We start from the raw sequence: 11,906 nt of genomic DNA, 5'->3' as shown, positions 1-11,906 counted from the left end.
AAATTGAAAAACAATCAGTTGGTGTTTAATATATTTTTCTTGAGAAACAGAATGTGTATTTTGAAAATAACTCTGAACCTACTCCTAAATAAAAACAAGTCTCTCTGACTGTATCAAGGGATGAATAGAAATATGGCAAGTAGGAAAAAAAGCTTAGATTTCTTTTGGTCACTTGGGTAGCATCACCTGTGTCCTTGGTCTCAAGGCAAGAAAGCGTTCTCTAGGCTACACATGACTCCAAGGAGTACTCATAGAGTATGGCCACAAGACTGGAGAGAAGGGAGGAAGTGGGAATTACCCATTCTGGTAAAATCCACAGTCAAGTGTCACAGTGTAATTGCTGTGTGACCTTAACAAGCAATTAAATCTAAACTTCCTTAAATTTCAGAGGAAGTAGAATTAGGAGGCACCCACCTCACAGGTTTATTGTGAAAAACCACACAATGCATGGTGAACACATCATTCTGGCAATTTGGCCTGTCCTGTATCCATTTTCTCCACTACCCTGACACATAGTTCCCCTATCTTCTGGGTTGTATACATTGTAGAGCTCTCACTTATAGCTTAGGGGTTTGTGGAATGCTTTTAGTTTTCAATTTATTGGTAAATCATTGCTGATTGATGTACTTAAGTTTGCAGAAATGACCAAGTTCATTTCAAGTTGGATGATCATTTTTAGCTAGTGGAACAAGCTGAAATCAGGGGAAATATGAGGCTCAGAAAGTATCTAGAGGGAGATAGAGCTCTTTGTCCCTCGTGTCTCAGATCTTTTTTTCTTTTTCTTTTTTTGAAACGGAGTCTCACTCTGCTGCCCAGGCTGGAGTGCAGTGGCGCAATCTCGGCTCATTGCAACCACCACCTCCTGAGTTCAAGAGATTCTCCCACCTCAGTTTCCTGATTAGCTGGGATTACAAGCGCCAGCCACCACGCCCAACTACTTTTTGTAATTTTAGTAGAGACGGGGGTTTCTCCATGTTGGCCAGGCTGCTCTCGAACTTCTGACCTCAAGTGATACCCCCAACCTAGGCCTCCCAAAGAGCTGGGATTACAGGCATGAGCCGCTGTGCTCAGATCCATTCTTAATTCAAGTATGTGCTCCTTCAGTATTATTGGAGTTGTCTTTGCAAGGAGTAGAATCAATTCACCACTAGGAGAAATGTTATTCCCCACAGGTTACTAAATGCTGGATTTCCCTCAAAAGAAGAAAATTCCCTACAGAATCAGCATCAAAAGAAAATTGAATGATATCTGGGTGAATTGTCTTTGGCCTTAGGTAATTCAGGAGGGAGGCATTTCTCTTAAATGATGGCTGAATAGGAATAAAAGTCCAGAGTCACTATCATGAATGTTCATGAAGATGCCTTCAAAGACTTAAATGTGAACCTTTCTTCCTTTTGTTCTATCCGTGTCACACTTTCGAATTTTGTTAAACAAATCCTTATAATGTTAACCATGTGCCAGGCACTGTTCCAAGTGCTGTATACACACAAAATATAAAATGAAAATAGCTCATGTAGTCCTGATTACAAACATGAGGTAACTGTCATTCTCACTTTTCAGATGAGAGAACTAAAGCATCAAGAGTTTTTACTTTGCTCTAGGTCAGGTAGCCTTGGAGCTGTGATGCACGGTCAGGCAGCCTGACACCAAAATCTATGTTACTAACTACCACTAGATTGTGCCTTTTAGATTTATAAAGTGGAAAAAGTTAAAGCTAAAACTTCTGGCATTTCACTCTATAAAGCTTTGCATTTTTACTTTTCAATTAAAAGACTTCAAAATGTCTTAAGAGTTGTGTGTGTGTCCCGTCTGGGGAATATCACTTTTTCTCTGGGAAATGGAGGAGTATTATTTTGTTGATGTCAGGAAAGGAAATGTCCAAGACTTGGAAATTACAGATGCCTTTACAATTGAGGGCTGCACATTGTCTAGCTAATATTCTGGAGTAGCTGATTTTATGAGGGTATGCATCTTTGACTTTTTATTGGATAGACTAGTTTATAAATCTGTAAGGGTAGAAATAGTAGCGAACTGACAGTTACATGAAAGGTTCTTTCTATATCAATGCAAATAAATCTTACCTCTTAGAGATAAAATTGATTTGTGCCAGATAGAAGAGATACTCTCAAACATTACATTTTACTGTCCTATAAAGATATTACCTATTTATATCATCAGTCCCCAGTCCATGAGGGCCTATGAGGGCAGAAGACCTGATTTGCTCATTTATGCAAGACAGCTCCCAGTCCATGAGGGTTAAAATCTAAGCTCTTGTCTTTGTTTGTGTTAGTATATAAATATAGCATCCCAGGATCACTTTTGTTTCTGGTCATATTGCAGTAACTAGTACTGGATTTTGCTTCTTGTTGTGATTAACTATAAAACTGAACAAAATGTATGAAAGAGATGGTTTCATTCACTGAGCACTAGGTAGTGTAGCAAATAGTCCAAGAAGGAAGAAAATTGATGGTGCAAACCCCTAGTCTTCCCTGCTTTCTACCTGTAGGTAATTTCCAGGACACAGCACAGGGGAAAGGAACCAAGTAGAATGCAGTGGTCTCAATGAGTTGAGAAGATAGATACTAAAGTTCAGGGAGGTGGAGGTGGCTATAATTTTCAGGGAAAAGTAAGGAAGAGGAGGAAGTTGCGTAGAGAATGCACTCCAGAAATTGGGAGAGAAGTCCCCTTGAGGTCTGCTGATGAATACTAAACTGCATATGCACCATCAAGGAACTGTAGACTGAACAATTCCCAGAGATTACATAGGGCTAGGAGAGGTTTGAATTTCATCCAGGTTGAATGGCAAGATATCTTTTAACACCTGGGGAAATCAGTGAAGCCACTTTAATAGTAGGACTCAGTTAGTCCTACCGTTAAAGCAGCACTAGACCCACCCTAAAAAAAACTTAAAAACAAACTTTGAAAAGATCAAACTCATCTGTAAATTACTTGACTAATCCCAGCACTTTGGGAGGCTGAGGTTGGAAGATGGCTTGAGCCCAGAAGTTTGACACCAGCCTGAGCAATATAGGGAGACCTTTTCTCTACAAAAATTTAACTGGTAGCAGTGGCACACACCTGCGGTCCCAGCTACTTGGGAGGCTGAGTTAGGGAGGATTGCTTGAGCCTGGGAGGTCAAGGTGAGCCATGATCATACCACTGCACTCCAGCCTGGGTGACAGAGCAAGACCCTGTCTTATATATAGAGAAATATAAGAAACATTTATTGACTTCTTTCTATATATGCAGAGAAATATTTATTTATATTTATAAAATGTAATCTTATATTATTAAACACTATAAAATTTATGTAAACATATTTACATAAATAAATATCTCTCTAAATATATATATATTTGCATATTGAGAGAATACAATGGAGTGATACATTTAATATGTTGAAAGAAAAAAGGCATTATCAATTTAGAATTCCATATCTAGTGAAAATAACTTTCAAAAATAAAAAATGGTGCAGACTTTTTCAGACAAGCAATAATTGACAGAATTGATTATCAGAAGACAAAGCACTACAGGAAATGTTAAGGGAAGTTCTTCAAGTAGAAGGAAAATGATAACAAATGGTAACATATCAATACAAAGAAATGAAGAGTATCATAATGAGTAAATATATAGGTAAATATAAAAGGCAGTTTTCTATGTTTAATTATTAAAAATAACTATGTGAAGCAAAGAAATAAAAGTGTGTTATGGAGTTGACAGAATATATACAAGCAAAATAAATGTATGACAACAATAGCACAAAAAGGATGTGAGGAAAAATATAGGTCCAAGATTCTTACAGGTGTAATTGAAGTGGTATAATTCCATTTGAAGGTAAACTCTGAAAAGATAGAGATAAAAATTTTAATTCCAAAAAAATCCACTAAAAATAGACAAAGAAGTATAACTAATAAGCCAATAATGTTGATACAATAGAATACTGAAAATTATTCTATTAATCCAAAAGAAGATATGAAAAGAGGAAAAAGGAAGAAAGAACAGATGGGACAAATAGGAACAAACAGCAAGCGAGTAGATCTAAGTCCAATCATATCAATAATTACATTAATTATAAATTGTCCAAACACTCTAATGAAAAGAAAGAGATTGTCAGACAAAAACTATTTCCTGTCTCTAAGAAAATCACTTTAAATATAATGACATTTATGTTAAAAGTAAAAGGATGAAAATAATATACCATGCAAACACTAATCATAAGAAAGATGGAGTGGGTACGTTAATAACAGCTAAATTGGATACGAAACTGGTTTTCCTAATGTGGTTCCTTATCCAGGAGCATCAATAAATCAGGAACTTACTAGAAATGTAAATTTCAGGTCCCATTTTAGACTTACTGAATCAATTTAAAATTGAAGTCCAGAAGTCTCTTTCATCAAGCAAGTCCTTGGAGTGACTTTGATTCATGCCACAGTTTGAGACTCACTGTATACAGAGGAGCATTTCATAATTATAAATGTATCAATTATTTTAAAAGACCAAAGTATCCAAGATGAATTTGGATACCAGTGCTGCTACTCATCTGACCACATCACTTTGTGAAGGTCACTTAATCTGCTGAATCTTGGTTTACTCATCTGTGAAGTGTGGCTATTAAATGCTAGAGATTTCATATAATATATGTATGTATCTATACCACTGTCACAGAAACAGTGACTGATAAATGTATTGTTAAAATTGTTGCAATGATTTGATATGTTCATATTGAATCTCTCCTGTCATACCAGTGGCCCCCTCTGCACATTTGCTCCTCATGTCTTTTCTCCTTAACTGCTGCACTCTTGGTCTTATATACAAATCCTAACTACCTTTATAGTCACAAGCAAGTCCAGCCTTCACTGGTCTTCATCTCCCCCAGATGTACTTTTTATATCTCATATTTTGGTTCTTAAGTACATAACAGTTCCTCCCTTTAAAAAATTCATATATACTTTATTTTTATAATATTTGATAATACTAAGTATAGTTGTAGCATTTTATATGTTTGAATGCTTAATAAAGTTATAAAACATTATATGAATATACTACAATTTATCCACTCTACTGTCCAATGACCATCTGGGTTATTTCTGGTCTTTTACTATTACAGATGAGGTGGTAGATTTCTGTCTAAGTCAAAAAACACAAATGCAAGAGTTTCTCTATAGTATATCCCTAAATGTGGAATGACTGCATGTTGGAATTATCAAGTGTTTACTTGCTCAGGCAGCTATAATGTTAAACAACTACTGCTGATTGTTTTTGACAAATGACCTGGGAAAATGTTGATTGCACTGGGTGTGTTCTGAGTCAGGTTAAATAAAAACAAGCCTTGTGAGTGGTGTTTTCCAGGAAACCGGCAGACAGGTCAAATAATGACAATTCTTCAGATAGGGTTTTGAAAGAGCTCTTACCTTATTTGGACTCTAGCAGCTGCTAGATTGCTTGCTTTCGCTGTAATTGTGGGTTGTTGGCTTACAAGACCACCACTGAGCAGCTCTCTGAACATTCAACCACTTTTTTTGCTAACAAGATTGTTGTACGCAGTTGATTCATTTTCAGGATTCTGAAAAAGTTGATTTTGACTTTTTTTTCTGATAATGTTCTTGTTTTATGGAAAACGATATTTTGAAGGTCCTTACTCTACCATCCCAGCTGACATCATTTGAAATTAATTTTGATGTACTTAATTTAACCAGCCAATTATTCTACAGTGCCATGTTTAAGAAGTTCTTTTCTGTCACAGGCTGCTGAAAATATGACAAGCTGACTTTCTGGAGAAATTCTGATGATACATACAAGCTCTGCAAGAGGATTTGAAGATTGTATTGTAGTCAAGAATGTACAATGAAATTACTGTATGCAGCAGTGTAGAAAAAAAATTCCTTTTTAAAAGAATTATAAAACCATAGCTTTATAAACCAGTGGTCAGTGGCTTACAGAGAGAACTATCAGATGTGTTTACATCACATCTTATTCACTTTTTTTTTTTTTTTTTGAGATGGAGTCTCGCTGTATCACTAGGCTGGAGTGCAGTGGTGTCATCTTGGCTCACTGCAACCTCTACCTCCCAGGTCAAGCGATTCTCCTGCCTCAGCCTCCTGAGTAGCGGGGACTACAGGTGCCTACCACCACACCTGGCTAATTTTTGCATTTTTAGTAGAGATGGGGTTTCACCATGTTGGCCAGCATGGTCTCAATCTCTTGTGGTCTCAATCTCTCGACCTCGTTATTCACTTTTTTCAATGGCTCAAAAGCTTTGGCATTTCTATGTTCATGTTTGTGTATTCCTTTTCTTTATAGCTCCAATAGCTTTAATTTTCTAAGCAGTCTGTCTGTCAGATATGCACATCTACTGTGCTTGAAGTATAGTGGAACTCATCAGTAGTAATGTGTACTAGTTATGACTTGTTCACATTTCCATTATAAACTTTAATTTTGAATTGTTTATGCATAACTGTGGATTTCTATTTTATTGGGCTGAAAGTTGACAGGATTTCAGCCACCACTTGTGAATTTTGATTTAGATTCATTATGTGTATCAGAATCTTTTTTTTTTTTTTTTTAAATAAGAGCATAGAAAGCATTTCTTGTAATCTGCTCTTCAACAAAGAATAATTTTTAAACAGTTTGTTGGGCAGCTAATAGGGAGAACCAGGTCATTTTTGTATTAAGTAAAAAATAAAACTTTGAGAAACTTGGATTTTAAAAGTAATGACAATGCTTAGGTTAGTATTATTTGTAATTTGAATCACTTACCTCTAATGAGAATGTTAGTTGAGAATGTTTTCTTAAAAATATCTTTTATTAGATAAAAGTAATTTGAGTGCTTACCTAATTAAAAAAAAGATTGTAGTTGTTTTATTGTGAAATAGTCCTTCAGAATATATCATCTGCTCTGTTGCAGGAAGTGAAGTTGTGGCTTGTCTCAACCTGTTGCAAATATCTTGAAAGGCAGAGTTTCGGGCAGTGACTGGTTATACAAAGTTTACAATTTTGATAAGTTAGAAAGTCTGCTCTGTGACTCACTGTGTGATCTTAGGCAAGTTATGGACCTCTTTGAATCTCAGGGAAAACAGTATCTGCCTTTTAGATTTGTTCTGAGAATTAAATAGGTAAGGCCTCTGACACGTAGTAGGCTGAACTAAATAACAAAATAAACTTATTTCTTCGCATCTCAACTTCTTCTGGACCCAGAATTTCCCAATTTTGCTGCTCTCCTCCTCACTAAGTACATTCATCCCCTAATAACCACTCTGACTTGTCGAGAAGGAAGAGAACTCATGTGTTCACTCTTTCGTTTTCCCCATATTACCCTCAGTCCCAACTACTTAAGACCATCCAAAGTTAGACATACTTCATTTTTTTTTTGCCCTCACTCTAACTATCTAATTGCTATGAATAATAATGTTTATTATCTTCCATGAAGTTCTTACATAATTTCTGTTACCTATATCAAGCCCATAAGATAGACATTTTAATTGCCATTTTAAGAGTGAAGAAAAAGGGTCATAGAGAAGATTAGCAATTTGTTTGGTGTCAGAGCTACTGAGTACAGAAACTAGGATTCTAACTGGGGGCTGTTTAACCCCCAAACCCATGCTTTTTCTACTATAGAACTTAGTCTCTCTTGGCTGATAGTCTTATAGTTAACAAGGAATATGTTTTGATACTATTTGGCCCAATTATTTGGTACAAAATTTAAAAGTTGGTAAATTATCAACATTCTCTGTACTTTTTGGAGCAGTCAAGTTACTATGAAAATATTAAGAAAGATGTGAACATAAGTGAAGTTTGAGGAGAGGTTTTTCCACTTATACTCTAAATTCATGATCTTGAACAGCATGTTCCCATCTTATAATTGAATAAAATATGACTTTCAAAACAAAAAAGGATTGTGAAATGTGTATCAAACCACAAAGGTACTGGATTGGATGTGTATACTCAGAACCTTAGAGATGGATTTTGTTGACGTTGATGAGTGCTTACAAATTCACAGCCAGTAAGATTTTGTTCTTTTCCCAGGATTTGGAACATTTACCAACCTTCTTGAATGAGGAGGCTTTGTATTTTTGAATCATAGTGACACATAGTGACTGCTCATAGACTTGGGTCCTAACTGGGTCACATCTGGGCAGCACCAGTGGAAGATGATGGGCACAAAAGACCAAGCTTAAAGAGAGGGGAAGAAAGTTAGAAAAATGATGAGACATACCCCCAAAATTGATGCTAATTATCCATTAGACACTGAATTAAGAAACATTTCCAGGTTTCGGTTTTCAAGAATATGAAAATTTGAAAGATAAAATTTATAGAAAGGGTTAAGTCCAGTCCAAGAGAGTATTATAAACAGATAAGAAGCAGGAGTTGAGATAAGTCTAAAGACTTCAAACCCTTATTTCTGTTTGTTCTGATTTTGATTGGACAAGATTTTTACATCTCTGCTGCTTACTGACTATGTGGACTTGAATAAACCTTTTGACTTTTTCTAATCTTCAATTTATTTATCTGTGAAATGGAGATACTAATGTTTACCTTGCAATGTGGGTGTAAAGATAAGACATAATACATGTAACATGTTGGGTACCTAGTTGATGATCAATATATGGTGGTTTTCCTCTTTCTTAAAGGACAGTTATATATACATATAACTTATAAGATTATGTGTGTGTGTGTGTACGTATATACATATATTTGTTGGGCATGGTGGCTCATGCCTGTGATCTTAGCACTTTGGGAGACTGAGGCGGGTGGCTCACTTGAGGCCAGGAGTTCAAGCCCAGTCTGGCCAACATAGTGAAACCCTGTCTCTACTAAAAATACAAAAAATTAGGCTGGCGTAGTGGCACATGCCTGTAACCCCAGCTACTCAGGAGGCTGATGCATGAGAATCGCTTGAACCCAGGAGGTGCAGGTTGCAGTGAGCTGAGATCATGTGACCGCACTCCCACCTGGGTAGCAGGGGGAGACTCTGTTTCAAAACAATAAAATAAAATGAAATAAAAAATAAGTTATATATATATATATATATTTATGTTCTTAAAGGACAAGTTATATATATATGTATATACACACACATACACACATATATGTATGTATATATATGTATATATGTCTTTTTGACCACATTACACACTCTGAGAAGATTCAAAGTCATTAATTACCTAAAACTATAAAGTATAACAAAAGTTTAGAACCCTGATTCTCTTCTTTCCGCAGCATGGATTAAATGTGGAACAAGCTGGCTCACCGACAGCAGCTCTGTGGAGTTGTATGAGCTAGCTCTGCCTTGGTGTACATCAACCCTAATTTTAGCTGTTACTACAACACAAACTTTCATTCTGTCATTCTTACATAATGTGATCCATTCAAAGGATGTGTCAGCATTCATGAAGTCATGACTCAGAAGATGATGACCTGTGTCAGAGCTGAGGTGAAGCAGTGCCTAGGACCATTACCACAGATCTGTCCGAGCAATGAGCATTATTGGTTATAACTATATGAAGAAACCTAACCTCTGGAATGAAGCACTTACGAATTCCGGAGTTCAAGCAAAAATCATGTGGGTAGCAAAAGAAGAGGTCATTGAGCCAAGGAAATACCCAGGACTCATCCATTACAGAGACACTTAAGCCACGGAGTTAAAAGACAGTTTTCCAGTGAGAGACTGAATGTACAAATGGACAATGGCCAGATTTTATATATATATATAACTTTGACCCACAAACTGCGGCAAACTGCTCAGGAAACCAATCCTCTTGTCTAGAATAAATAGCTCAATTTATTGTCTACAATAAATAGGCCAGCCTGCTGCAAGTCAGATTTGCAGACTGCCAGATTGTTACCTCTAGTGACAATCCAGGAAGCTAAGCATAACTTCTATCACAATTGGCCCCAAATGAGCAAGAGTTGGTTAATAACTGACAGCATCCCTAATTTTTGTCCCTGCTTCCAACTTAGAGAAAGATATGCACTCCTAACCAATCACACAGGATGCCTACAGCTAGTTAGCCTGCCTATAGCATCCCCATTCCAAAGCCTCCAGTTTATCCCCCTTTTTTTCCACTATAAAGCTTTTCCTCTTCTCCGCCTGCCTCAGAGTCTCTGCCAAAACACAAGCAACAGTGGCTGACACCCTTGCTATGACAAGCTCTGAATAAACAGCCTTTGCTTTTTCCTATTTAGTTGGTCTTTGTTTATTTCTACACCAGACAAAGATTTGCCAAGTCACAAAGAAAGGACCCCAACCTTAACTATAGACTAGCTCATTCCAGTTCTTCCCAATTTACAAGCCTCAATGCCATGCCATGCCTTTCTCATCTTGCCTGTACTTTCTACTTTCTGTCTGTAACATCACTTTCCTTTCTTAATTCTTTTTTTTTTATTTTTTTTTTCTGAGATGAAGTCTCGCTCTGTCGCCTAGGCTGGAGTGCAGTGGCTGGATCTCAGCTCACTGCAAGCTTCGCCTTCCGGGTTTTCGCCATTCTCCTGCCTCAGCCTCCCAAGTAGCTGGGACTACAGGCGCCCACCACCTCGCCTGGCTAGTATTTTTTTGTATTTTTTTTAGTAGAGACGGGGTTTCACTGTGTTTGCCAGGATGGTCTCGATCTCCTGACCTCGTGATCCTCCCGTCTCAGCCTCCCAAAGTGCTGGGATTACAGGCTTGAGCCACCGCGCCCGGCCTCTTAATTCTTTTTACTTATATCTGCAGTCCTTCGTGTTGCCTTTGTGCCTCACTTGGATGATTATAACAGCCCCTGAACTAGTCAACTTCACTTGCTTCGCATTTTAATCCATCTCAGTCACTGCTACCAGATAAATCTCACAGAAGCACAGTTCTGATGTCACTTATCAAGAGTAATACACAGAACATTTTCAGTCTAAAAGGACAATTCCTTAGTAGCCACTGAAGCAGCCTTTCCCAAACTTGCACTAGAGCACATAAAATAAAAGCTTTTTTTAAAGAATGATTTTCCAGTTTTTATAAAAACAGCAGAGTTATATTAGAAAAAATATTCAGAAACCTGTCTATGTTTGCCTTGTGAAACCTGAAGAATCTCTTGTCATCTGAAAGATCTAGAAAGATATTTGTTCTTCGGGGCCAGGAAATATATATTTTTATCAACTATAATAGAAAACATTGAAGCTGTATCTCTACTGAACAGGTGTTGATTTTGGAAGAGAGGAAAAATGATTGTGAACTGACTTTCATATTCACCTAAGGTATTTCCCATAGGATATTTTAACAAAAGACATGCTCAGACATGCTGGAATCAGTAAATTTCACTCCTGAACCACCTTTGGAAAAAATTTACATAAAGACATACAATTGCCAAATCGCTAAAAATGAACAATTCCAGAATGCATAGGTCAGGCTATGAAAAGCTTAATGGAGCTACCTTTACTGAGCTTGTTTGCAAAAGTCAGTTTTCTGATTGAAAAATATCTTTTCAGGTGGATTTGACAGCCTGGAGTTAAGCTTTATCCATGTTTTTCATACCTGTTCTCCTGTATCCACTCTAATCCTCATATGAGAAAAATTGTTTATCAAGCATCATTATTTTACCCTACAACCAGATGAAATATACTGCGTGTTGGAGAACCACTGAAAACTTTATGTTACTCTGTTTTACATAACTGGAATATTTGTGCCAAGAATATTACAAAATGCTCTTTCCCTCCATAAAACCAGAGTTGCCTGGGGCCACATAAAAACCATTGTCATTCCCAAAGAATTTTTTTTTTTTAAGATGGTTTTTAAATTTTAAGGATATAAAACACACTGTGACTAAAATAATAATTTTTTTTATTTTTATTTTTTATTATACTTTAAGTTCTAGGGTACATGTGCATAACGTGCAGGTTTGTTACATATGTATACTTGTGCCATGTTGGTGTGCTGCACCCAT

The sequence above is a fragment of the Piliocolobus tephrosceles genome, chromosome 13 (genome assembly GCF_002776525.5).
Source record: "Piliocolobus tephrosceles isolate RC106 chromosome 13, ASM277652v3, whole genome shotgun sequence".
NCBI lineage: Eukaryota > Metazoa > Chordata > Mammalia > Primates > Cercopithecidae > Piliocolobus > Piliocolobus tephrosceles.
Note: the sequence above shows the minus strand (reverse complement) of the source record.